Source organism: Parasteatoda tepidariorum, chromosome 10 (assembly GCF_043381705.1).
Source record: "Parasteatoda tepidariorum isolate YZ-2023 chromosome 10, CAS_Ptep_4.0, whole genome shotgun sequence".
NCBI classification, from domain to species: Eukaryota; Metazoa; Arthropoda; class Arachnida; order Araneae; family Theridiidae; genus Parasteatoda; species Parasteatoda tepidariorum.
The window spans coordinates 65,314,252-65,337,720 of NC_092213.1; the positions used below are offsets into that span (position 1 = coordinate 65,314,252).

The 23,469-nt window shown below is 28.9% G+C and overlaps 1 protein-coding gene across 2 annotated transcripts in view; it reads left to right on the top strand.

Annotated features, from left to right (window-relative positions):
- Positions 1-23,469, top strand: part of LOC107438084 (pro-neuregulin-2, membrane-bound isoform) — a 104,589-nt gene that overhangs the window by 5,683 nt on the left and 75,437 nt on the right. The window lies entirely within an intron of this gene.

Consider the following 23,469-nt stretch of genomic DNA (forward strand, 5'->3'; position numbering starts at 1 on the left):
GCTGATTTCACGCAAATTTATATATATATAATAAAATTGCCAGTGTTCAGCTCCATAGTCTGGTAATTTTGAACGAAATCCAGAAGTCAAGGAATTCCTGGATCTAGTATAGGGAGAACTTCCCTTCATGGAAATCATATTGAGGTAACTGACTCGCATTTGCGTTACATGTAGAGGAAAACCACGAACTGGCTTACTGTTAACGCATCCTCTCCATACAACGTCGGATAAGTTTTCTATTGCTTGGGCAGTATTTTTACCTTTCCGTTAGTACAATAATATATGTCAAAAGTGCTGCTGTTCTCTTTCCATGTTTAAAAGGTATGCTAAAAAGCACCATTTTTTTCCCGGTTAAGTCTTCCTATATTAGTTTTCAAATTCACGACTTAAGTATGAAGTTGGCTATGAAAAATACAAGTGAATTTCCTTCCGCACAGCCCAATGTATACAACTTCTTTAAGATATTCTAAAACAGGGGTTTCCAACTTACATGAAACCGGGGGCCGCTATTAAAAGCACCAGCCAAATGGCGGGCCGCAACTTCATCAAAATTTTATCTAGGACTCTTTTATGTTTGAATTAACATTAAATATTACTGTCAAATTTTTATCAAGTTGTTCAAAACAAACGTATTGAATTACAAATTAAAATTAGAAGTAGATTTTTAAGCAACATACACGATTTTCGTATTTGAATAAATACTTTCTTGGATGCTCAACCTGAGAAATAAATTTTTTGCACCATTGGTATGTTAAATTTCACAGAAACGAAGAAATTAGAGTTTTTGCCCATTTCGTTAAAAACCCATAAGATTTTTAACGAAAATTGTTCGCAAAAAATGACAACTGACATATTTTAGTCCGCGGGCCACAAAAAAAGGCTTCGAGGGGCGCATGCGGCCCCGGGCCGCCAGTTGGTAACAGCTGTTCTAAAAAGTTAAATACATAATAATAGTGTACTTAACTGACAGCAATAAAAACACATAACGTCTTAAATATTTTGTATCATCCCCTTTTTTTAGAAAAAAAAATATTAAATATTTTATAATTTGCATCAAACATTTAAAGACAATATCTTCTCGAACTACTTCAGACAATGCCAAGAAATTTTTAGAATGACCTCGTTAACCTGAATATTTATATTGTTTGGTCACCAAAATAACGAGCCATCCCATCTTTAGAAATGACAGGCGAAGTGATCAAGTGGGAAAAAAATCTTTTTTGGCCTTAACCTTGCAACGCCCAAGAATACACCTAATGCTCTTCCTGTGCATGATCTTTTTCTTGTTGATTTAATTATCAAAAATTGCGATTATCACTTCACAAAGTAGATCTGCCATTAGCATTTTTTTCGCATTAACATGCGAAAAAGAATGGTGTAATTATAAATGCTAATTAATCAAGATTCTTGAAATTATTAAGCTTTTATTATTATTTATTTTATTTGCAAAAATTCTGCGATTAACTAAAGCACTTGATTTGGTTCTGCAAAAATAACCTTTTAATTATTATCTGAATAAAAAAGAATTTTCTTCTACATCAATTTTTTTTCAGTTTTATCAAGATTCTTAAAATTTAACTATTTACATCTATCTTAAAATTATTTTTAGATTATAGGGTTACCTACAGATTATTTACGTTGGGCAAAAAGCGCTTATCACAAACTGGACATTTATTTTTCTTCTCCTTTTTTAAAATGCGCGAAAATATGCTGTTTTCATAAAGGATTTATTTTTAGAAATGATTTATTTTTAGAAAGAATTTATTTTTAGAAATGATTCATTTTTAGAAATGATTCATTTTTAGAAATGATTCATTTTTATTAAAACTCTTGACATAATTAACCCTTGACTTATTTCAACTTAGTGTAAACAATAACTTAGTGTAACTGAACGCAAATACCTAAATAAGTTATATATTAAAAAATTTGAAAACTTAGCTCCCATCATTCAAACATTTCCGATAAATAATTTCCGATAAAAAGAGAGCGATGTAAAGTACGCGAAAAAGAAAAGAAAAAAAATGAGCTATTCGGAATAACTTTTGTCTAATGATCGAATTTCACTTTCTGGGAAATTTGTATATTTAAGAGAATTATTTTAAAACCCAAATTAAAAAAATTTTTATGTTTAAAATTCAATTTCACTGGAAATTTTCGGCTGATTTCACGCAAATTTTGAACTTTACCGTATAAAATTATATTCTTTAAAATGATGTATGTATTCTTTAAAATGATGTAAACTTATATACCGTACAATTCAAAATATTTTCTTTTATAATTAAATAAAATAATAAAAAATAATAAATATTTGTTAAAAGTTATTCTTTGCATGGAATTATCTTTGGATAAACGAAATTCAAAATCATGTGGAAAAATATTTCAATTCGTTTTGATTCTTGAGATATGGCGAACTACGCAAAAAGCAAACTTAACATTTTTAAGTTCAAATTTTGAACCACTTTCCTGATCAAACTATTCTCACCATATTTTCCAGATTGGGCCCAATATTTTGAGGGTTAGAAATCCGAATCCGTCAAAAGAAAATATAAGTTTATTCTGAAAAAGTACAATTTTGTGTCTGATTTCGAGACTCAAAATATCATCCGCACTAATTAATCAGCAGATTTGAAATCATCCTCTCGACCGATTAAGATTGAGTCTTAGAACGTAAAGATCAAATCGTTAGATCAAAAGTTCTTTAAGGCAGCTCGCTTTTTATTTTTCGCACTGTACATACGCATCAAATGTGTAAGTATATCGATAATTTAATAAAATTTTAGCTTTGGACACATGCGCAAGAGTTGATTACCACTAATTTTGCGCTTTTATTACATTATTTATATTCTTCTTTATCATTATTATTATATCATGCTATTTTTGCATTATCTATATACACCAAAGAGCCATTGCATTATGACCACCCTGATAATAACATGTAGGACCACCTTTAGCACACAAAACTGCTAGCACCCGCCGTGGCATTGATTCCACAAGGTGCTGATAGGTAGTCTGAGGTACCTGGTACCAAGCGCTCACCAACTGGTCAAGCAATTCCCTCACATTGCGAGGGGGTAGCGTAGCCGCACGAATTTGGTTGGTTTTCCAAGTAGGACCACAAATGCTCTAGTGAATTAAGGCCTGACTTGAAAGTCACTGGAATGTTCCTCGAACCAATCCATGACAATTCGACCCTTATGACATGGTGCATTATCCTGTTGGTAAACACCATCCCCTGCAGGAAAAACTGTTGCCATGAGTGGGTGAACCTGGTCTGCAACTATGTTCAAGTAGCTTGCAGACGTCAGGGATTGTTCTATGAGGATTATTACTCCTAATGTGCCCCATGAAAACATTATTCCTGGGCGAGCAACCATGAAAACCTGGGTGAGCCAATTGTTATAGATGAAGAGTGGCCATAATGTAATGGCTCTTCGGTGTATAGCGCAACATGAATTTTGTCTTAAAAAAAAACTGCCTTGAAAAAAAATCACGATACCTGCCAAATTTCTTATTATTCTAAAATTGCCATTTAACGTATTGACTGTTTTATGCTTTTTAAATCATTTATAACCTTTTTTCGAACTCAAAAATGAACTTTTTCTTATCATAATAAAAATAAGAAATTCAAAGCATCTAGAATTCAAATTCAAAGCATTCAAAGTAAAATTCAAAGCATCTAGAATTAAATATTTAACATTCGTCACTTTCTCTTAAAAGGGACAATAGTTTAATATTTTCAATAATATTTTATCAAAGCAATAGGGAAATAGTCGATAAAAACTTGAAAACACTTATCTGCTACAGAAGAGCAGATCTTTTTTCTTTTGTTTTCTTTTTAAGTAAAATTGCAAAATTATAAGACAAGGAAAGGAATATGATAAAATCATTTGAAAGAAAGTGTGATGAAAAGAGTTAATTTCTCATCTAAAGTTATTATTCTGTCCTTGAACTTTAAGACGCCAATATTTCTTCTGGTGATAACGTTTATTGTAAGCATTAATTATTTTGAACTACTGATTAATTTTAACTTTTTGTTGTCATTCATTAGCTTTCATGTCTTTTTTAACTTCTTATTTCCTAAGACATTTAAAAAGCAGTTAATTAAATCTTTCTTCAATCATTTTCGCTTAAAGATTGTTTTCTTTTTTTTTCTTTTTATTCTTTACTGTTTCTTCAAAATGTATTAATCTCAATTTATTTAGAAATTAGGATAGAATTATGATTTTTTTGATATGGAAACCGAAACTCCCCGACGAAGGAGCATAATTTCTTTATTTATTGTTTAATAATTTTTCGTTTTGTTATTACTTCATAACATATGAATCGCTGTTTATTTAGGAAATAGGTTAGAATTATGATTTGTTTGAGATGGAGATTGAAACTCCCCAACGAGGGAGCATAATTTCTGTATTCTGTACTGTTTAATTTTTTCCCATCATTTTTATTATTTCTTCATAACATATGAACCTCAACTTATTTAGAAACTCGGGTGGAATTATGATTTCTTTGAGATGGAAACCGAAACTCCCCGACGAAGGAGCATAATTTCTTTATTTATTGCTTAATAATTTTTCGTTTTGTTATTACTTCATAACATATGAATCGCTGTTTATTTAGGAAATAGGTTAGAATTATGATTTGTTTGAGATGGAGATTGAAACTCCCCAACGAGGGAGCATAATTTCTGCATTCTGTACTGTTTAATTTTTCCCCATCATTTTTATTATTTCTTCATAACATATGAACCTCAACTTATTTAGAAACTAGGGTGGAATTATGATTTCTTTGAGATGGAAACCGAAACTCCCCGACGAAGGAGCATAATTTCTTTATTTATTGCTTAATAATTTTTCGTTTTGTTATTTACTATTTCTTCATAACTTATGAATCGCTGCTTATTTAGGAAATAGGTTAGAATTATGATTTGTTTGAGATGGAGATTGAAACTCCCCAACGAGGGAGCATAATTTCTGTATTCTGTACTGTTTAATTTTTTTCCATAATTTTTATTATTTCTTCATAACATATGAACCTCAACTTATTTAGAAACTAGGGTGGAATTATGATTTCTTTGAGATGGAGACCGAAATTCCCCGACGAAGGAGCATAATTTCTCTATTTATTTAATAATTTTTCTTTTATTATTTACTATTTCTTCATAACATAGGAATCTAAACTTATTTAGAAAATAGGTGTAAATTATGATTTCTTTGAAATGAAAATTGAAACTAAACCGACGAGGGAGCATGATATCTCTATTATTTATTGTTTAATTTTTTTCCTCCATTCTTTACTATTTCTTCATAACATATGAATCCTAACTGATTTAGGTTCCAGTTATTTACTTAATATTATCAACCGCAACTTCCCGACAGGGGAGCATAATTTCTTTCTTATTGTTTAATAATATATTTTCTTTATTCCTTACTAGTTCTTCATAACATATGAATCTGGACTTATTTTTTAAATAGATGGAAATTATGATTTCTTTTAAATGAAAATTAAAACTAACCGACGAAAGAGCATAATATCTCTATTATTTACTGTTTAATTTTTTTTTCCTCCATTCCTTACTATATCTTCATAACATATGAATCCTAACTGATTTAGGGTCGAGTTATTTACTTAATATTATGGACCGAAACTTCCCGACGAGGAAGCATAATATCTCGACTTTTATTGTTTAATAATTTTTCTCTCTGTCCTTTACTGTTTTTTCATAACATTTGAATCCCAACTTATTTAGAAAATAGGGTTTAATTAGGACTTTTTTTTTTTTGAGATGTAGATGGCACACCTCAACGACTAAGAAGCATAATTTTATTCTTCAATGTTTAATAATATTTTACTTCCTTCAGTTTCTTAGATCAGTTTCTTCATAAAATATTAAAACCAATTTATTTAGAAACTAGTGTGAAGTTATGGAGACCGAACGCAAAAAAGGAATTAACTAAATTTTGTAATTTTTTAATGAAATTCTATTTTAGTTCTATGTTGAATTGCTATACTTACTTGTTGAAAGATATTACTTAGCTTCCTGAAGACACGGGTCTTTTTCCTTCCGGCCACCTTTTTTAAAAATTAAGAAAAATACAAAAACCAACACTAAAACGCAGAAATTTCCCAGTTCAGACATTTTGTGTGATAAATTAAACTATCATCATTTGCTAAATTATTATGACAATTTCAATGAAGATTTTTTTAAAACTAGCTAAAAACGTTTTTAATTGTATGTTAAGTATCCGTTGAAAATTTCAATTTACTAAATATGCTTTTAAAAAAAATATACGTTTTTGATAGAGATCAAATGGATAAAAAATTTTGAAATATGCCATATAAGATACTATAAATTATTAAAAATTTACAAAAAATATTTTTATGGACTCTTTCATTAAACAATAATCTTTACTTATTTATTTTATTGATCGAAGTTAACTTTAATTACATGTATTTCGCACGTTTACTTTACTATTATCGTGGTATTTATTATAATTATCGTAACAGTTATTTTATATTTAATAACCGTCGTTGAACAGTCGACCCAATTTTGGGTTTATGGCTACTAACGTTCACCTCCATAGCCTTGTAAATTTGAACCCAATCCAGAAGACAAGAGAACTCCTGGATCAAGTATTCGGAGAAATTTGCCTTCGTGGAAGACTTCTTTGATGGAACTAACCCGCATTTGTGTTACATTTGGAGGAAGACCACAAGAACCTCCCACGGTCAGCTTGATGGCAAGGATACTCAGCACTGTGGTCAGTGCAAACCAGAGGCGTCATTCATATTGACCAGTCATCGGTAGGATTCGAGCCCGGTTGACCCCATATGAAGGCGAACGCTTTATTCCCTGACCCATTGCGGCTCTCGTAACAGTTTTTATCCGTCGTTGAACAGCCGATCCAATCTTGGGTTTACGACATTATAATTATCGTTCTTTATTGAAACTGTTATAGCAAATTCATCAAAGCGATATATGTATTTTAGAACTGAACAATATAATCACCGTCATCTCTTTATTCTTAAATCCTTCAGATTTTCAATAATTCTATGATTTTTAACCATATTTTTCATCGAAACGATGTATGTATTTTAGAATACATATAACAATATAATCACTGCCATCTCTTTATTTTTAAATCCTTCAGATTTTCAATAATTCTATGATTTTTAAACCACATTTTTCATCGAAACGATGTATGTATTTTAGAATAGAACAATGTAATCACCGTCATCTCTTTATTTTTAAATCCTTCAGATTTTCAATAATTCTATGATTTTTAAACCACATTTTTCATCGAAACGATGTATGTATTTTAGAATAGAACAATGTAATCACCGTCATCTCTTTATTTTTAAATCCTTCAGATTTTCAATAATTCTATGATTTTTAAACCACATTTTTCATCGAAACGATGTATGTATTTTAGAATAGAACAATGTAATCACCGTCATCTCTTTATTTTTAAATCCTTCAGATTTTCAATAATTCTATGATTTTTAAACCACATTTTTCATCGAAACGATGTATGTATTTTAGAATAGAACAATGTAATCACCGTCATCTCTTTATTTTTAAATCCTTCAGATTTTCAATAATTCTATGATTTTTAAACCACATTTTTCATCGAAACGATGTATGTATTTTAGAATAGAACAATGTAATCACCGTCATCTCTTTATTTTTAAATCCTTCAGATTTTCAATAATTCTATGATTTTTAAACCACATTTTTCATCGAAACGATGTATGTATTTTAGAATAGAACAATGTAATCACCGTCATCTCTTTATTTTTAAATCCTTCAGATTTTCAATAATTCTATGATTTTTAAACCACATTTTTCATCGAAACGATGTATGTATTTTAGAATAGAACAATGTAATCACCGTCATCTCTTTATTTTTAAATCCTTCAGATTTTCAATAATTCTATGAATTTTAAACCACATTTTTCATCGAAACTAATGTATGTATTTTATAATAGAACAATATAATCATCGAAATCTCTTTATTTTTAAATCCTTCAGATTTTCAATAATTCCATGATTTTTAAACCATATTTTTCAATTGTTAAAATTCCTTATAAAACAAGCTTAAAATAGTTAATACAGTTGGAATGAAAATGTTTATCACTTTAAGGACGACAACATCAAATCTAGAAGTAAATGTATTTTAAAATCATACAAAGTACATGATTGATTAGTATTCTCCATTAAAAAAGCGGAAAGAGTAAAAAGTCCATACTTGATTTAGATCAAAATCAGGTTATATGTCATCAGCGATCTGATTTCCTCCTGGAGATAATCATAGCCCTACCGCTACGAAGTATACAAAAAGAATTTTTTCATTGATTAAATTTATAAATTCCGCTCGTTTTGAAATATAAATGTAGTTTAAGGGAAGCTCATTATTATTTTGATTATGAATGAAATTTTATAAATTCAGCAAATAAATATTGCATTGTGCTATTTTGTATTCAGAACAACACGCTAAAACATTTTGAATTAAAATTACGGTAAAAAGTAAAGGCCCTCAGGTTGTTGGTAATTTTTACCATAAAATTCAGTAAATACTTGTTATTTTTGTAAATATTTATTAAATATTTATTATTTTTATATAATTTTACTCAATAAAAGCGAAAAAAATTGAATTATTTGCTGTAATATTTTAAATACCTTTTAAATTAATGTAATTTTATATGGCGGAATTCTAAATTTAAGCGAAATCGGTCTTAGAGTTCCTGAGCAATCAAATTTTAAATATAGGATTTTTTTTAAAAATTTGGATTTATTCAGGAACTATTCGATCAATGTAGAACATTTTACACTAAATTTTATACTTAAAAACGTTTTTCGACTGCTAGCACAAATAAAATTAATAGAAAATAATAAATATTTACTAAAAGTTATTTTTTTCATATACGTTTCTTGCATAAATCGCTTAAAAAATACTCGAGATATAGTGAAATAAGCAAAAAGTAAAATTAAAATTAAGGGGTTCAAACTTTGGACCTCTTTCCTTACCGAACTATCGGGACCATATTTCCCAGATCACGGCTACCTCTATACAATAGGGTTCAGAAATCCGAATCCTTCGAAAAACCGGTACGTTTATTCACAGAAAACACGTCTCTGTGTCTGATTTCGTAACTTCATATATTACCTGCACTTATTAATTAGCATATTTGAGGTTACCCCCTTAGACAGTTACGATTGTGTCCTAGAAGATGAAGATCTGTTCATTAGATCAAAAGTTATGAAGGGTGGTCAGTTTTTTATTTTGAGCACTGTACAATGTAGTACTGAATGTAATAATGTATTGTATGTACGGGTATTGTATTTGGTAAGACATATACTTAGTACTTCATTGTACTGTTCGTAGAAGTAGAGCCTTGATCAGATAATCATACCCCTATCACTACATAGTAATTTCGAATTTCTTAAATTTAAAAATTATTTTGCATGATTTAAACTTGTGATAAGAATTAACGGAACCATTTTATTTCAAGATAAATAGAATCTTAATTATGTGATAGATAATACATCTTATTATTTGTTGTATTTATACTACATTGTGCATTAAATATAATGAACTGTTCAAGGTAGTAGGATAATGAATTGATAATCATATCTTTTTACTACAAAATATTAAAAAAATCTATTATTTTAATTTTTGAATTTGAAATTGTTTAGCACGATTTAAACTTGAGATGCGAAACTTGTAGTTATTTTAAATAAAAATAAGGTATTAATTATCTGATAAATATTACTTAATTGTTCCGTTATTGTATTTAGTACCACATTTATTGTACATATACTATTTATAGTAGTTGTATGATATTTATAGTTGTATTAATAATATTTATTGTTCATAGTGGTTGGGTTATGAACACATAATCTTAGTCTTACTTCTACAATGAAATTTGATCAAATTGGTTTTAAAGCTTTTAATACGTCTACGACTGAACACAACGATTATTATTTCCTATTTTGATTGTGTTTTTGTCCTCAATTAAATAATATCTATCATATATTTTCCAGCTTTATTATTTTATAATCGATATTCTTTTAATCGAGTAACATGTTGATAAATAGAACAACAAGGGCAATGGTACATACACAGAATTTATGAAAAAAATTATAATAAATATACTAAAATTGCGTTTTGATGTTTTCTTTCCTGCCAGCAAGTATTCCTAATGAAGAGTTTAGTGGAAGAAGGCAAAAAAACTTTTATAAAAATCTTAACATGTTAAAAATTATTATTGCCAGCTATTATTGCTATTATCAACCAAGGTGGCTATGAAGATTAAGGCTCCACAATTTTGAGCCCCACGGAATGAAAGTGGCAACTTAGTCAATAATGTGCACTGGTTGCCTTAATTTACCAGACAAGCTGGTACCCATTGATCTGAAACTGAATCGGTTTTGAGTCACCGACGATAGAACTTTAGTCCTTCAATGCTAGAGCTCAGTGCGTTAACATAGTTTGTCAAACCTCTATCGCCAAAAAAAAAATTTTTTAAACCGCAGTTTAGGTGCTCTACGCTTAAAGCGATGATTTTAAACTTACCGTGAAGAATTATTCATGGTTTAAAACGGAATAGTAATTTAAATATTTAAAAAATATTAAATTTTTTTAAACATCGCCAACTTGGCGACATTTTTCCACTTCGTTGAAAATTATCAAAATCGCAGATTTATAATTTTTGCAAATTTTTATCAGACCAGATGATGCAGCATTGGTGTAATGTTTTTCATCTTCAGAAAACTGTGGCTTGTCTCCATAATGACGTTTTGCGCCATTTTCAAAATAAGCATAAACAGCGCTGGCTTAGATAGGATAAACTTGAACTAATAGTCATGAGTAGCTGTTTCAAATCCACAGCAGTTATGAAAATAGCATATTGATTGCAAAAAAAGCAATATTTCATACGATGACAAAGCCTTCGAAAAAGAGCCTCTGTCTCTGTACAATGCGTAATATAATTCGATCAGTCATTAAATAATGTTTTTAAATAGAAAATGGATTATGTAAACAGTTTCCAGTTGCTACAGTTTCCAAAGCAAGACCTTTGCTTTCTCATACTTTTTCAAAAGTTCACTAAACTGTCACTTAAAACCTTCTTCCAATAAACTATTGCCAACTATAAGCACATTTTTTTTCCTACTTTTGCCAGATCTTGCAGCGATTTCATTACTAATTCCGCTTTTAATCTCTTCTGGAATATCACCTACACACTTTTTTAAATGTCAGGCAAATCGGTCATCACATTTTCGCCATCTTGATAAAGCTTTTAAAACGCAAATTGAAATTATCCTGGGAAAGTGTAGCGCTCCCCTTTGATCTTCTAAATGTCAAACCACAATAGTTAATCTTAACAAAATAAACTAGTGGATGTAAGAGAAATAATAGAATATACGTGGGTGAAAATGTTGCAATGAAAATAATTGTACATGGCTTACGGAATGTTATCTAAATTAATGGAATATGTTTCCTTTCTTTAATGTATCTAAACTTATACAAAAATGTCGCTAAGATATTGTTTAAAAATTTAATTGTATGCTAAAAAGTTATTTTTCCAAGGTTACATCATGGAATATTTTTTGAAATTATGATTATGATATGTCACTTAAAACCATCGGAATTTTAAGAAGTCAAAATATTTTTAAGAAACATATATTTCAAACTGTAGATTAATGCTTCTCAAATTCAACGAAATTAATTTCTTTTCTTGTGCAGAGGTGAAAATTTATTTCCCTCCTCTTAATATGCAAGACAATCAATACCAACTATCAAAATATGGTAATATTAACCTTGTTTCTGGCTCTATAAAAACACCAAAAATCTCGGTTAGTTTTACCGAGCCGCTTTGGTAATGATGTTGGCAAAATTATCTATGAAATATGATTTTAGAATCGGTGATAAAAGTTATAAAGTTCAGTAATTTTATCCTGATACTTCATGACATGGCATAAAAACCATTTATTCGGTTAAATTTAATATTCAGTTTTGTAATTTTTACTATATTTGTGATGCATTTTACAACGATTATTTTGAAAACCAGAATTTCCCGTAAATTTTTCCTATAGGAACGAATAAATTACCAAATAAATGGTTTAAATACCTTACATTTTAGTTTTTAAAACAATAATTATTTTTTTTTACCAGAAATGTCATTACCAAAACATAAATGAATGGGAAATGTACGGTTTCCGTGTACATAAATGAAATATTTTAAATAAGTTTAATTATATTAAATTGAGTTTAATAATTAATTAAATATGAAAGCAAAATTGCCTTCTCCGAAACTGCTCTCTGGATCATTTTGAAATCCTGGTTATTACTGTATTATCCTAAGACTTTATCTGCACGCTTTTTTTCGTGCTAAGTTTCTTAAAGGAATTATTGAAACTTTATTAAGATATTAATTCTAAACATTTTTAAATAACCCGTAATTGAAACAAACTTTATTACATGCATCAAAAATTTCCTTTTAGAACAATTTTTTAAATAATTTAAATTTTAAAATTTTTCTTAGTTTACAAATAATTTTTGAAACAGTAGCTTCCAATTTATCTAAACAGATTCCTCATTTTTATTATTACTAGAACCTCATTCTACCCTTCAAAAACTCAAAATACAAATTTATTCAGTTTTTAATAATTAAAATATTTTTAATATCCAATTTCTTCAGGATTTTAGCAATTCGTTAATAATAATATCGAAACAAATTCTTCAGTTCTGAGTCGAAAGTATTAGTATAGTTTAATGTTGTTAAATGCTTTTTATATAATGACACGGACTGTTATTGTTTTTTCTTAGCTAATTTCTAGATGAACGGAAAAGTACTGACGAACAATTCAAATTCAAATTATTTCTTTGATAAGTAGTTTTCATTTATAATATAATTTAGAAGCCTGACTCGCAAAAATCAGTCGACGCAATTAAAAGCAATTATCTGATATCTTAATTTTGCTTCAGAGGGATAAAACTTGCTCATTGAAAATTGAGTTCTGTGAATGGTATCTGCTTTTAGTTTGGGAAAAAATTGAAGGTCAAAAAATTCGTCTCGTAAGGCATCAAAAACTATTTAGCAGACAAACTACTTGAATTTCAAACTAAATTTCTTTTTCCACCAGTGAGTTTTGGAAATCATATTCTAAATTTATTTCTTAAAGACACCAAAACGCTTACTGAATAAATCGAAAATATACAAATTAATTCCATTTTTTTCTTAAAGCTTTTTAAATTCCCATTAAAGGGAACACCCCGTGGTTGGGAACCAAAGTTCTACACCGTAAAAATTCCAGAAAAATTACCGTAAAAAATACTAGCACCCTGAGTGCACCATATGCAAAATGCTATCGTAAAATCCATTCTTAACACAAAATTTATACCGTAATTTTTTCAGTAATGTTTATTTAACTACGATAATTCAGTAAATATTACAATAAAAATTACAGTATAACAGAATTTGCTGTAAAAAGCACTGCTATGATAAAAAGTACTGAGAAAATAATGTAGTTTAATGCTTAGAAAAATGATAATGTTATTTCAGTATTGTTCAGAAACATTATCTTCTTTCTAATTTATTTAAAAATTTCCTGTTCAAACATGCATACGGTACAAGTACTTAGAGTGCCGATTCTTTTTGCAGTAAAATCCCTTTTTTCCGGAACATGCTACGGAACAAAAAGTCTGATACACCGTAATATTACCATGAAATTCCTAAATTACACTAATACAATAAATATTACTGCAAAAATTACGGATATCAATTTTTCGAGAAAAAGGAATTTTACAGATGATGTACCCTAAGTGCCGGTATTTTTTATGGAAATTTGATCTGGGATTTTTCACATTGTAAAACAAATATTAAATATAATGATTTTAAGATTTACAGTTTGACTACCAAGTTTTGGAATTTAAATGAAAGCATTTTGTGATTCTTTCATTTTACGAGATTTTATATAATGATTTTATTGTCATTCCTTTACAAACATATATTTTAAGAAAAATGAATTTTTTTTAAATCCATGTATTATGGAATAGGTAAAAAATGAAATGAGGAGCAAAAAATGTGATTTACCGTGATAATTGCTGTGAAATTCCTAAATTGCACCAATACATTAAATATTACTGCAAAAATTACGGCTATAAATTTTTCGATAAAAATAGATTTCGAGGATGATGCACCCAAAGTGCCGGTACTATTTACCGTAATTTAATCTGGGATTTTTCACATTGTAAAACAAATATTAAATACAATGATTTTAAGATTTATAGTTTGACTGCCAAGTTTTCGATTTTAAATAAAAGCATTTTGTGATTCTTTTATTTTATGAAATTTCACAAGATGATTTTTTTTTCATATATTTTATGAAAAATGTTTTTTTTCTTAAAGCCGTGCATTATGAAGGAGGTAAAAAAATGAAATGAATATTTTAAAACTTATTTGAGTCACCTCTGAACAGCTTAACTAAATCAAGAAGAAATGTTTCATCTGGAAGAAGAGGGAACGGTAAACACTGCTTTGACCTCTGCCATAATGTTTACACTAATAGGATGATCACTTATCTTAGCCGCTACCTTCTCTCCCACTAATTAATTGCGTGTTTTTATCTCCTGCAATCGTGTTTTTTTTTCTTTTCCTTTTTTACTAGATTCAGATGGCAGGGAAATCGAATTCGTTCAACATCATTAACATTATATCTGGAACAAGTTTCCCTTCTTGATTAAATGGATTTGTTTGGAGAAACATATTTCCACAGAAATATGCCTACTTTGTCAAACATTTAAAATTAATGTTTTGTCGATCGTGGAATGTTTTATTAGAGTTCTCTTGAAATAAACACATCTGAAATAAATCCTTTAAAATCAAATAATAAACAGGATTCCATTCTACTAATAATATTTGCCTGAAATTGTTTTATCCCACATATTTTTGCAATAAATATAATAAATTAGTTTGAAAAAACGAGCTGTGTTTAAGAAATATATCGTAACTATCTTTCAAATATTTGAAGTTGATCTTAATGTATTTAAATTGACGTGAAAATATATTAAACTTATCGTTTAAAGATTCTAGTTTATTTCTAAGAAAGGTATTAAATATTTATTTCACAATATCTTAAAATTATCTTTCAAGTATTCTAAGTCATTTTTTAAAAAAATTCATGAATACCAGCTTGCAATTTTATAAAATTACCTTTTTAAGGTTGTGAATTATTTCTCTCAGTTTACAATCCATTACCGAAGAATTTTTTTTTTTTTTTTTGCTTAAAAGAACGTTGGTTTTTTGCTTAATTCAACAATGAGTATTTAATATAGAAAATTCGAAAATAATTCTGAAAAACTGACTTTTTTAGAATCGTTTTCTCAGAAATATTGTGCTTCTTTATTCTAAATACTTTGAGGAAAATTATATTTGAATGTAGACATGTAAATGCACCTCTTTGGCTCAAAATCATCAATAATATCATATGAGTTTATCAAAATGTAGCAATTTATTTTCGTATTTTTTACATTGAATATTAATTCAGAGCTTTCTTACATTTCATCATTTAGTGGCTACAGCTTTCAAAACTATGACGAAAGCATATCGCGCCAAGATACTATATTAGTAACTAAATCTCTAATATTCGTAACAAATCATTATTAAAAACACCATTTCTTTTTGTAATTATTACTTTATTAATTAATTTATTTACTCATTTGTCTTTCAATTTATTTATTTACTTATTCATTTGTTTATTTATTTTAAATTTACAATTTCGTAAATAATTGTTGTCCTTCAAGATAGCAACCAGATTTTTTTACTTATGTTTGTTTAAACCTTTTTTCACAATTTTTTGATCTTGAAATTCTCGGGTTTCATCATCTGTGAATGTTATTTCTTTCATCTGTTACTCAATTTAAGAACAAACAATGCCAATGGCACAAGGTTATGTAATGGATAAAAAATGTTCTAATTTTTATCAGCTAAAAAGAGCGAAGTCAAACTTTAAGGAAAAGAATAGAAAATCATTTTTATAGAATCTATGCCATGTCGCAGCATGGTGAGAAATACGCCAAAATGTTATTCATTTTACAGTACGGTAATTCTGCCACTTTTCGTGCAATTTTGTAATTTATTCAATAAATTTCACTTAATTAATCATTCCATTCAAATTTGATTAAAAAATTATTTAGAACGCACAATTATTGCTACATCTTAAAGCATTTTCGATTATAGATAAAATAGATAAATTTATAAATGTTTGCGTTGTTGTGTTGTGGTGTTTTAATAACAGGTAACAATAATAGATTGCGACGTCAAAAGAATTAACATACTATTACAATATTTTATTCGTACTACTGCGTGTGTACATGTGTATATAGTATACGTACTTATACAATATTTGATTTTGAAATTTTGATTTTCTAAATTATAAACTTTTTATTGGTTACTCTTTAATTAAACTGCAAGAATTTAGTAATGTTGAAATACGTCCTACATTTGATTCGATTTTGCTGCTTGATTAAGGATTTTGCCTTTAAGGATTGTGCCGCTTTGCTTCGAAATTGTGATCCCCGAAACTATTTAATCCAAGCGGAACGTCACATGGCGAATATAAAAAATACTTAGAAATATTTAGAATTGAGAAAAAATTATAATTAAGATATGTATTTAGAAAAAAATTCAGTACAATGCTTTAAATAAATTATAATATAGCTTCAGTATTGCTAAGAAACATTGCCTTCTTTCAAATCACCTTCATTTGTACTTTCCAATTTTCCTCCTTAAACATGCATGTAATTTTATATTACAAAAAAATAAAGACACATTAATAATTATAAAATAAAAAAAATAAAAAATTATTTAATTTTAAAAAAATTTTAAATTAAAAAAACCCAACTAGTTTCTTAATACATTTTTATATCAGTATGCGTCCGTAAACAACATTTCTGCAAAAGCCAATAATTAGCCAAGGGTGTCATGGAAGTTAAGGTACCTCTTCTTCTTCTTCTCCTCACTGGCATGACAGCCCAGGATGGGCCTTGGCCTTCTCAATAAGCCTATACCAAGACATTCTTCCCTTAGCCGGAATCTCCAGTTTATTATCTTTAAAACTTGTAGGTCCTTTTCAAGGCAGTCCTCTTTTTCTTGTACCTGTTGGCCTGGCACTGAAAACTTTTTCGATTGTCCTGCTATCCTCCATTCTTATAATGTGGCCTGCCCATTTAATCCTTTGAATTTTGATAAATTTAATGACATCAGGTTCTTTATATGCTTCGTAAAGTTCCGTGTTGGTTAAGGTAAATCAACTTAAAAAAAAAAAGCATGACGGTGACAATTTGGTCATCATTGCGCACCAGCCTCCTTCACTTCCCAGACAAGCTATTGTTTCCCGCTGTTCTAGGTAGGCGTTAAGCTTCCACCGAGGACAGAACCCCGGATCTACATGCTGGGATAAACAGTGCCATCGTGACTGTACGCTCGAATACTTACAGTATAATGTATAATAGAATGCTTATTTAAGTAAAAATATGCGTAGAGACATTTCATATCCTATAAAGTTTTATTTGAAAAAAATTCTAATTTTTTTTCTGATTGCATAAATGAAATAAAATGAAAATGTACACATAAAATGAAAATTATACACAACAAAACATTCGGTCTCGGATTTTTATAGATACTGTTTAATCTCTAATATAGAATTTTTTTTCCATTACTTAAAAGTGCTTTTATTCAATTATTTGCAACTGTTACTGTGATTACTCGATAATTTATGGATGTTAAATTGAGAATGTCTTTTTATCACCTAATGTTTATTTCTCGTGTTTGATAAGATCTCTTATGAAAAGAGAGGCTAATTTTTCATCTGCTATTGATTTCCGTTTTTCTTTTAAGCAATTGGTATAAAACTCTTCACAGGGAAACAAAGGACTCTTTAGAAATAATAATAAAAGAAAACCGATACATCGTACAAAATGATTGCTTGATATTTATAAGGGTTCTTTCACAAATTAATATTTAGGACATAACACTTTTTTAAATCTATCCAGTTAGGTAATAAATTCCTTTAATGTGTCATTAATGGTTAAAGTAAAACAGAGAAGAAGAAAAAACACTTAAAATTTATATTAAAAGGTTCAATAATTTAGGACAAATATTTATTCAATTTACGTAAGTAAAAGACCCGCAGCAGATGAATTTAATTTTTCACTTTCAATTCTCGTTGAATTATTTTTTAGTATAAAATGTGCGAATTGTTCACAATTAATAATACTCGATTTGCGATATGATTTTGAGTTCATACCCTTACAATGTCAAATTTGACCTTAGCGTTATTTTTATGAAGGTGGTGCCTGTTAGAAAGTTAATTAATTATCCCCAAAAATATTTATATCAATTTCACCTCATTTGAAAAATTATTTAATTTTTCGAAAAAAAACCAAAAGGTAGAAAACTTTTACTGTCTGATATGTTAGGCAGAAAAATACTTATTATAGCGAACATAAACTTAATTGAAATGTATTACCAATCGTGATTAACTTTTATACAGCGAAACAAAATCTAAAATCTTTTATTCTTCATTAATATTTTTAATATTGTTGACTTGTAATTTTACAAACTATAATTTATAAAGTTAAGGTATATAGTCATAAATATACAGGTTTAAGAATATGCCAAATACCGAATGATTCAGTTTGACTGAATATTGAGCTTATACATTGAGTTATATTATTTTTTGATTACTCTGTACACGGAGAAATAAATTCTGATGAAATTACTATACTGAATAGTAATAATATTTCTGCAAAAAAAATGGTTAATAAAACCAAAATATACGTTATTTAAACCATTTATTCAGTAATTTTTTCCGCTCTTATGGCAACGGTTGACTGGAAATTCTACACACTTAATAAAAAATACAAAACTGATAAGTACATTTAACCGATAAATAAATTACGGTTAATAAATATATTACGATAAATAAATTACGGTTACCGATAAATGAAAACGGTTAACCGAATAAATGGTTTCTATATGATGCTCTAAAGTATCATGATAAAAATTACCAAATTTTACTATATTCACCAAACCTTATGGCACATATTACGCAAACCATATTTTATTATCGTTATTCACATTTTTAATACTGATTTTTAATACATTATTCACATTTTTAATACTTATCGAATTATTATTCTACAAGTTTGTATAGTCAATTATATTAAATATATAAAGTCATAGCTTTATTATCGCCCTAAATACTACTTGAATTGAATTTATATAGTGCAAGCTATTTATATTGAGTATTAAACAAAGTATCCAAAGTATACATTATTAAACACCGTGTTATTAATATTGATTATTCTGTATACTAATAAATCCTTGCATATACAAACTCATTTATCGCATTAGGAACAATATATTCAAAATTTTCGATTCTTCATTAACATTTCTATACAGATTTAATAAAAATACTACAAATTTGAGTTCGTATAGTCATTTATATTAAATATATATAGTCATAACTTTATTAACGCTGTTGAATTGAATTTATCTTTACATATACGATCTCATTTATCACATTCGCAGCAACATATGCAAAATTTTCTATTCTTCACTTAAATTTCTAATACTGATCAAATTATAATTCTACAAATTTGAGTTTGTATTGTCAATTATATTAAATATATATAGTCATAGCTTTGTAAATCTGTAAATACTATTTGATTTGAATTTATATAATCATAGCTACTTATTTTGAATAATAAACAACGTATCCAAAAGATACAATTTTAAACATTGTCTCATATTGTATAATGTTTTGCTTACTCTGTATACGAATAAGTCATCATATATTCTAACTCATTTATCACCTTAGCAGTAACATATGTAAAATTTTATTAACTTTTTCTTTTAATAAACGTAAGTCTGGCGACGACGCATTTATCTATGCCTTAAGAGGGGTGAAGGTCGCCCGATACAGCTGACTAGTTGTGAAAGCCTTGGACGACCTTTTCAAAGATTCTAACCAATTTTTTCCCTTTTATCACTTCTCAATCTACATTCATCTGGTCGTAGAATTTAATTGTGAGAAGGAAAATTGTTCGAGCATTTAAGTGCCGTCAACTAACTACTGAATCGTCTGCAAATAAAAAGCTCGATGGACATTTCAATTGTGAAAGTCACCGCGTCTCGCAGAACAAAAGGAATTATTCTAACTTTAGATATTCCTAATAAGGATAATGTTTACAATAACAATATATTTTCTTGGACTTAATAAGAGTTATTAACGCGTACATGTAAAATTGGACTTAAATTAAGGCCTTTTTTAATATCTGTCGTTACTTGAAATAAGGCTTTTTAGCAAACAATATGCTAATTAGTATCTGTCGTTGAGAGGAATAGAACGCACTTGTACCACATTTCTGTACTTTTTAGTGGGGTGTAACGTAGTACCAAAACTTTAATATACATAATACTGTACGCGTACATGTAAAATCGGACTTAAATTAAGGCTTTTTTTTTAATATCTGTCGTTACTTGAGATAAGGCTTTTTAGCAAACAATATGCTAATTAGTGTCTGTTGTTGACAGGAATCGAACGCACTTGTACCACATTTCAGTACTCTTTAGTGGGGTGTAACGTGGTACCGAAACTTTAATATACATAATACTATTTTCGTTTTACAATTTAACTATTTTTTTATTAGAAAATTGTTTTAGTATAATCCGCTCGTAATGCTAATAAATCAAGGGCTAATTTTGCTAAGAAGCTAAGTTTGAAAGCAATTGTGCTATCATAAAACAATCAGTCAATTGAGGAATTAACTATCCATATACCTATTTATTTTGATTTTTAAAGTATGTTTATGGAATTTTATTTCCTTATAACTGTTTCTGGGTATTATGGTTGATAAAATGTTTAATAATAACCCAGAATAGAATTTTATTATACTGTTTAAAGTACAATTTAAAAAATTCCGAATCAAATTACGGTATAAGAAATCAGCAATCCGATGCAACCAGCTATTTGGGTGTGTCATCCTTAAAATCTGTTTTACCGTAACATCCATTTTTATCGTAAAATACTATAGCGTGAATTTTACAGTAATATTTATTTAGTAAGAATGATTCAATGATTTTACGGCAATTAATACTGTAAAAATTATGGTATATCAGATTTTTGTTTCGTAACATGTTCCGGTGATATAGAATTCACTGTATAGTACCAGCACCATGAGTGCCGGTACTTTTTACCATAACTCTTAATTACGAAATGTTTTGCGATGTAGTTCGATAAATAGGTTTTATTGATGGATAAGTTTTATTAATAAATAAGTTTTATTAATAATAGATTTAAAATCTGTAAGCTCCTACATGTTGTAAATTGATTATTAAGAAATAAAAAGTAAAAATAAGTATTCAAATGAAAATATTCAGAATTACTTTTCGATAAAATTCAGAGAAAAATTATAAAAGTTACAGACTTAAGAAAAAACTACTTTGACAACTTCTGATGATTCGATCTGTTGTTAAAGAATTATCTTTGGTAATTTTATGTTTCTTCTTCCTTCCCCATAGTGCAGTAACTTAAGTGCCAGTAAAAAAAAAAAAATTTAAAAAAATAAAAAATGGGCACTATATCACTAGTAGTAAATTTGTAACAGCTATAGTGATAGTATAAGTTAATCCTATCTTTAGTATTAGTTTAGCCAGTATCTTTAGCCCGTGTAAAAATGAGTCACTGTTATATTATAAAATGTTTACATTTATCACGGTTAGTTATAAAACATCTATCACGGTTAATTAAGTCACGATTACATTATAAAATGTTTACATTTTTTAAAAAAATATTTAACCTATACCGAGTCTAACATAAAGTAAAGTCCCAAAAAGTCTTCACGGTAAAATAGTATGCTTAGTTTAAAATTATAGCCTTGCTTTCAATTTAAAGCTCTTAAACTGTGCCTTTTTTACTTGCCTTGCTGAAAGTGCTTTAAAAATGCCCTTAATATGCATCCATGATACCTCTCTGTCACACTCTTTTTTGCAATTTTTTTCTACTAATATTCCATAATTTTCTATCTTCTTTAAAAAAATATATATTTAACTCATTATGTTGTATTGCAAAGCCTTCAAACTAATTGAGATGGATTTACATAAATAGCTTAAAATTTATTCCACAGCATCATTTTAGGTACATACCATATTATTAGACCTATTTGGAAGTATACAATGCCTATAGTGGTGTAAGATATGATTAAACACATACGATACCTATAGTGATGTTCTATGTTACTAGACCACTAGACTGATTTAGAAACATACATTACCTATAGTGGTATACCTTAATATTGGACTCATTCAGACACATACAAAACATGTAGTGGTGTGTTATATAATTCTTGTAAAGTAGAAACATATAACACCTCTGATGAGCTATATAATTAGATCCATTTAAACACATAAGAGGCCTATAGTGGTGTGCCTATTATATTGTATAACAGTCGTTGAACAGCCGATCCGATTTTGAGTTCACGACTACCAATGTTCAACTCTGTAGCCTTGTAATTTTGAACTCAATCCAGAAGACAGGGGAACTCCTGGATAAAGTATAGAGAGAAAAATTTGCTTTCGTGGAGAACGTTTTGATAGGACTAACCCGCATTTGCGTTACATGGAGAGAAAAAGCACGAAAAACACCCATGGTTAGCTTTATGGCAAAGGGATTTAAATCCATGAGCCATCTACCACTGAGGATATTTTACTTCAGCACTGTGGTCGGTGACAGCCGGGTGTGGAAATCATATCGCCCAGCCATCGTTGGGATTCGAAACCAGTTCACCTCATTAGGAATCGAGTGCTCAATCTGATAAAACCTCAACGGCTCTTACTATCTTACAGCCGTTGAGCAGCCGACCCAATTTTAGGTTTACGACTACGAATGTTCAACTCCGTAGCCTTGTAATTTTGAACCCAATCCAGAAGACAAGGGAGCTCGTGGATCAAATTTTGGAAGAAATTTTCGCAAGCCATTGCTGGGTTTCGAACCCTGGGCACCTATTTGAAAGGCGAATACTCTAGTCCCTGAGCCACTACAGTTCTGTGCCTGTTATTAGACCCAATTAAGCATATACGAGAACAATTGTGGTGGGCTATATTATTAGACCCATTTAGACACACGCGGGACCAATAGTGGTATGCCATAGTATTAGACCCGTTTTAGCACATACTACCCCTATACTGATGTGCTGCATTGTAATAACTAAAGCTTTCAAAAATAGCATTGCGGAGACTTCTTACAAATGCTTCATGAAGCGGCTTCATTCTATGGAATATATGGTGCAGTATTTAAAATTTGCTGATTTGTCATTTGGAATTCTTTAGAAAACCATATGACACAAACCCTTCCTATGGTTTGTGTCATATGTAAGCACAAACCAGTAGCTACGTAAAATTTTTAAT